The sequence below is a fragment of the Carassius gibelio genome, chromosome B10 (assembly GCF_023724105.1).
Source record: "Carassius gibelio isolate Cgi1373 ecotype wild population from Czech Republic chromosome B10, carGib1.2-hapl.c, whole genome shotgun sequence".
In the NCBI taxonomy this organism is placed as follows: domain Eukaryota; kingdom Metazoa; phylum Chordata; class Actinopteri; order Cypriniformes; family Cyprinidae; genus Carassius; species Carassius gibelio.
Window position 1 is genome coordinate 2,082,818 of NC_068405.1, and position 6,252 is coordinate 2,089,069.

Consider the following 6,252-nt stretch of genomic DNA (forward strand, 5'->3'; position numbering starts at 1 on the left):
CCATTCCCCAAGTTTATTTAACCAGAAAAGTTTCTCTGTGGTCAAAGGTTTCTTTTACAAAAGTGTCCTGGCAAAAATGGGCAGCAATACAGCCATTTTCAACCCAAATCACAAAACACACATTTTAAAACAATTACATATCACAAAGTCATCTTCCATTTGTCAAGTAAGTGTTTTAAAATTATCAAAGCGAATTTTATAATCTATCATTTTGAGATACTGGATTTTTGACTTTTATGAGCTATAAGCTCTACTTATCCAAATTAAAACAAAAAGTTTTACTTGTATTGAATCTAGAATATGTCATTAGAATTAATGCAAAAAAATATTTTTCATTATATTAATCTTTTTAGCTGCACCTGTAATTAAATACCAATGCATTTGTCTCTTATTAGACAAAGAAGGCCAGCCTACTCTGCTATGCAAGCTGCAATGATATGGTTTACTATCTGATATAATCCTTAGAGCACTATAATAAACAGTATCTAAACTAGCAAGAAGAAGTGAGGGTGCAAACTGACACACTACATAAATTACATTCTTTCTTGCATTAAATGAAAAACAAAACTTAACATAACCCAAGCTTAATTTTATTATTTTCATCCATTTTGTAATATAAGTGTCAAATGATAAGACATCATCAACAATGATGCAGAGTTATTTTGTACTCTTTTACTACAGGTAAATCTCAATAAATTAGAATGTCATGGAAAAGTTTTATTTAAGTGATTTAACTCAAATTGCGAAACTCGTGTATTAAATAAATTCAGAATACACAGACTGAAGTAGTTTAAGTCTTTGGATCTTTCAATTGTGACGATTTTGGCTCATATTTAATAAAAATCTCAACAAATTAGAATACTTCATAAGACCAGTTATAAAACTGTACTGTATATGTACTCAATACTTGGTAGGGGCTGTAATTACTGCCTCAATTCGGCGTGGAGGTGATCAGTTTGTGGCACTGCTAGCCCAGGTTTCTTTGACAGTGGCCTTCAGCTCATCTGCATTTTTTGGGCTCAAATTTCAAATTTTCCCCTTGACAATACCCCATAGATTCTCTATGAATCAGAATCAAGAGGAATTTGTTATCGTGATAAAAGCTCCGCAGTACAACAGAGTGACAGCGACAGAACAAAAAACACATAAAAGAATTAAAAAAAAAAAAAAAGTAGGTAAGGAATGACAATATACAAATTGACAATCGTATGTTCAGGTATATTACAAAAAGCAGTTATGTATGTACAGGTATATTATGTGCAAAATTTAAGTGTACACTTAAGTATAGTTTTAAATATAAAACTATTAAAGGAAAGAACTGTGGGGATTTGAAATGTTAACTAACATGCACAATTGCTGTTGATATAGTTTTCTTTTCTAAGTTTTTTTTTTTCTTGATTTCTCACCATATGATTTTGATATGAAATGTTTTAAGACCGTTTGGCCAATACACACACAGAGGGAGAAAGTGGACAAGTCCCCAAACAACTAAGTCCTTACACTCACGTGTTCTGCTGTATTGAGGTTAAGACTTAAGCACTATTCGGACAGGACTAGATTTCTAAACTACGTTTGAGTTTCGATTCTTACCACCTGACGTCTGTGATTTTCATGTACCGATTCGGACGGGACTAGTATCTCCGTGTTTATTACAGAGGTGGGAGGGTCTGATTTGTGCATCTGGGCGTCACAGAGATCACGCGCTCTGTATGCGTGCATTGCATTCATTCAGAATGATTGCCTTAGTATTATTACTCAATAAATACTAAATCGCTAGTATAGCAAAACCATGTTAATGTGTGGTTCCTTTAGTTTAACTTGTTGTCTATGGAAGCATATGGGTAGCAATATTCAATTTGGGATGTAATATGCAAAATGACAATGCATTTTTGTATTTACATTTTGCAATACATTTGTGCAACGTTTGGTCCAAAATGAAAATTAAATTACATAATTTTAATTTGGCATTTCATACACCAGTTTTAATATGTAAAATGAATACTAATTTTAACGCTTTATAAGTTGCAAAATTAAAATGAAAATGTATTACAGAAATGATTAGATACTCTCACTTGAATCCTCTTCTTGAGATGTGAGTCTCTGACCTTCTGTAAGCCCCGCCTTGTTCACGCAGTGATTGACAGGGCGGGAAGGGGCGGACACGTGATCGGCTCGGACTGCATTTTCAGTGTGCACATTGAATTTTGCTACATTCATTGTGGGACATTGAATCAAAATGCAATCGTAAGTGTCTTGACTGTGAGTGTTAATGCATTTAAGAAAAATTGCATTTAAATGATCATTTTGCCACAGTTTTTGCTTGAACATGTTATACATATCTAATCATTTCTGAAAATGAAAACTTAACGTATGTTTAATTTTCATAAAAGTACGTATGTAATTAAAACATTATGTAGCTGAGTGCATAAATGAACGTGAGTAATCATTTATGGGGGATTCGTTTTCTCAGAGGACCACTAATTTGCGCTGGAATTATCACACCAAGGTTGTGTGAGAAAAACACAGATGTGGCAGATTCGGACAGGATTAACATCACCAAGTACGTCTGTGAAACACATACTTCTCTAACGACCCCCTGTAAAACTAGTCCCGTCCGAATAGGGTTTAGATTTAGTCCCTAATCAATGTGCTAACTCGTGCTGCTGCTGGGTGGAGAAATGTCTTGCACCTCAAGGTGTGTAAGGCATCACAATACTGAACACAGATTAATAACTCTTAACTTTCATTGTTGAACATTTGTTTGGTCTTTCTCTCTGTTTCGGGAAGTGAAAGAAGTCACATGAATTAAAAGAAGTTCTTTTTGCTGAGTTTCCAAAACTCAGACAAGGTGGTGGTTTTGAATGACTCAGAATTGTTGCAACCACTCGGAAGTCGTCAACTGAGCCTCAATCCATGTCCCAGTGAGGGCTATCACATCAGACACCAACATGATTTTTCTGACTTTATTATTTGTAGGTATGTATTGGAGTGAAATTATTTTTGCTTCATTCTGTGAACTACTAACAACATTTAGAATAAAAAATATAGTTTTTATTTACATTTGCAGTAAAAGAAAACTGAAGAAACATGTCAAAAGTGCAGATAAGATGCTCTGTGTTTTCAGACCTCGTATAGAACAAAGAAAGCAAGTTCATATTCACTTTTAAGAAATAAAAGGGTTATATTTGTAAGAAAAGTTCAAAAATGAATATTTTATGAAATAACTGATTTTAATCACAGTTTCCACATGTCTTGTGTTGTATTTGTACCCCGAGGGAAACCCACCAAATGTGTAATGCACGTTTCTTATTTTCATCAACAGCTCAATAATCTGCTCTTACCTCTGAGATCCGGATCTGTGATGAGAAGACGTGGAGATGTGGAGGATCGAAGGACCGTTCAGTTCAGGATAATATGTTGCTCATAAATAAATTATTCAGAGACTCTTATTTTAATCATGTTTTTCGCATGGCTTCCCTTTATTAATAGACAGTAACTCATTAGTAATAAAAATGTTTAATAGGCTTGCATATCATTTGCAATTCTTTCCTGCATTCTCCCTTTTTTGGTAATAACGTGTATTCCTACACAAACAGAGTACATGGCCTTTATCACATCTAATAACGAGTGTCAACAGTTCAAATGGAAAAATATGGAAAAATAGCAGTTTTTTTAGTTCAGGCTGTGTTTAGCAATGCATGTAAATGCTAGCATAAAAATATCTGTAACACAATATCTTATGCAATATTTTCTGTAACACCTCTTTGTATATTTTATAATACGATTCGTTTAGTTCAGGCTGTTCAGCAGTCCCAGACCTGTACAATAACCCAGCAGGATTCTTATCACATACTTGTCCATTGAACTAAACAGACTTTTACTTGCAGTTTTCTGAGCAGCTCCAGGTTAAAAACAGTGGCTTATTGTTATTTCTTTTAATAATGCAGTATGGCAGCAGAATATGTTCTTAACATCGTCACCTATGTGTTTCAACTTTAAGTCCCAGGAGGACTTCTTCTGAGGGAGAAAAAGACCACGTGATTCCTTCTTCACCTTTCCTGAAGAAGAAGAACAACTTGAAGTGGAGAGCCTGATGACATATACTGTATCACAGAGAAAGGGAATACAGCTGATCATCAACAATCATTGGCTGTTCTCTTCTCTCTCTGAAGGACCTTTACCACTCCCGCTGCCTCAGCAGAGCTCAGAGCATTGATAAAGACCACTCTCATGCTGGTTCCCACCTGTTTAACCTGCTGCCATCTGGCAGGCGCTACAGGTGCATTAAATCACGCACAAAAAGACTTAAGTATAGCTTCTTCCCCAGAGCTATAAATATGCTGAACACAAACATGCACTGACCCCACCCCTTCCATCTTATTCAGTGCAATATGTGTATATCATATGTATCCTTTTTTTTGTCTATTGTATGCCATGCACCAATCCGATACCAAATACATATAGGGTCAGTATTGCCGATACTGATACCAATACGATACTTTTTACTTTTGTGTAGGGGAGTGCAGTAGGTCTATGTCATTGTTTCTGAGGTGGATGAATGATCAATTATTTAGGCAATATTTTTATTAATGTATCGAGTCCACAAAATTATAAGTTATTAGGCACTGTAGAATTAATTCTTTACAGCGTTTTAAAATAATAATAGAAAATAAAGAATAAAAAAAATTCTCCCTTTTTTCTGGTTTTAAACGCAAATGAAATAAAGTGCACACAATTATTACTGAAGAACAAACACAGAAAAATAATCCTTTGCAATTACATTCCTTGAACCCCTTCTGAGTGTGCTATCAGCTTCGCTCAGTTCGCTGGTCCTTGGCGCGATGTGTCAGTGAGTCACGTGACGACAACAACGAATCACAGCAGAGCAGAGCAGCGGGAGGAGTAGCAAAGTGGGCCAGCATGTTAAAGCAGCGTTTGCTCAGGATTGTAGAAGTAGAAGACACAAGCAAAGTTTAATGAAAGTAGATATTTAAATTAAAATATCAATTCAATTACAATTGTATCGATCTGATACCAATACCAGTGTTGGCATCGATACTATCGATATTTAGATCGATCCGCCCACCCCTATCAGTGACTAACTATAGACTCTCAGCTACAGTAACAACCCAAAGCACAGACTAAAATGATGAAATTATGACACAAAATTATTAGTGAACGTTTTGTAGGGGTTAAACCAACAACAACAAAACTCTTTTGACTGAAAAATATTCAACTGAACCCCATTCCATTGCCGTACCTGTCACATACTGAATTTGATTTATTTTAACAACAAATTTAAAAAAAAATTAGTACATAATACAATAAGAACAAGTAAATTAATGATAAACAATAGCACAAACAATAACAATAACAAGCAATGTGTTCAGTTAGGTCTAACTGTAAACTATTCAACTGTAAAATAACACTGGATTATGAAAGACAGCAGAAGGTTTATTTAGGCAGATACTGTTACACAGGGCGCTATGCTTACTTTTCTTTTTAGGAGCGCATTCCTTTTAGTTTAAAAGAATTAGGAGTACCGTGTGATCAATAATCAAAAATTCTGGACACAAAATTAGCCTTCCTAATAAAAGGACATGTGAGTCCTTAAAGTATCTACAGAGGTATTTTCTTTTACCTTTACAATGGCATCTACATTCCACATAAAGTGTAAACATTTTACTACTTTTTCCAAACACTTTTTCCAAACTACAATTCCTGACTAAATGTATAATCAAGTGAAACATTCTGAAGTTTCAATAACAATATACAATACTATACCATTCAAAAGCTTGATGTAAATAATATAAATGTGACAAATAGAGATAACTCTAACAAATGTAAAAACAATGCAGTTCTTTCAATTTATTCCCCCTAAAAAACCTGATAAATATTCTCAGCTCTTTTCAACATTAATAATAATAATGATAATGATGATAAATGTTTTTGTTTTGTTTTTTGGTAGAAAACAAGATTGTTAAAAGGATTTCTGAAGGATTGTGTGACTGGAGTAAGGATGCCTAAAAATTAGTTTGAAAGTCAGCTTCGATTGTCCCTAATAAACTGTTTAACTGCTCCCCCAAGTGGATATTAAATTATGTTGTGGGATAATTAAATATATTCTTAATAAACTACAAACCTAAAATTATATAGATTTATTTTATTCTCACATTCTTTCTTGTAACTCCTCCCTCACAGTGACACAGCTGAATGAGAGGCTCATTATGCAGCTCATTATGCAGGCCTTTG

General features: G+C 34.4%; 1 long non-coding RNA gene across 1 annotated transcript; it reads left to right on the plus strand.

Moving 5' to 3' along the window:
* The first annotated feature begins 2,141 nt into the window (after nucleotides 1–2,141).
* LOC127966203 (uncharacterized) lies at nucleotides 2,142–5,685 on the plus strand. Its single transcript, XR_008155563.1, has 3 exons — nucleotides 2,142–2,244; nucleotides 2,830–2,976; nucleotides 3,323–5,685. It is a non-coding gene; the product is annotated as an uncharacterized LOC127966203 (long non-coding RNA).
* The last annotated feature ends 567 nt before the right edge of the window (nucleotides 5,686–6,252 follow it).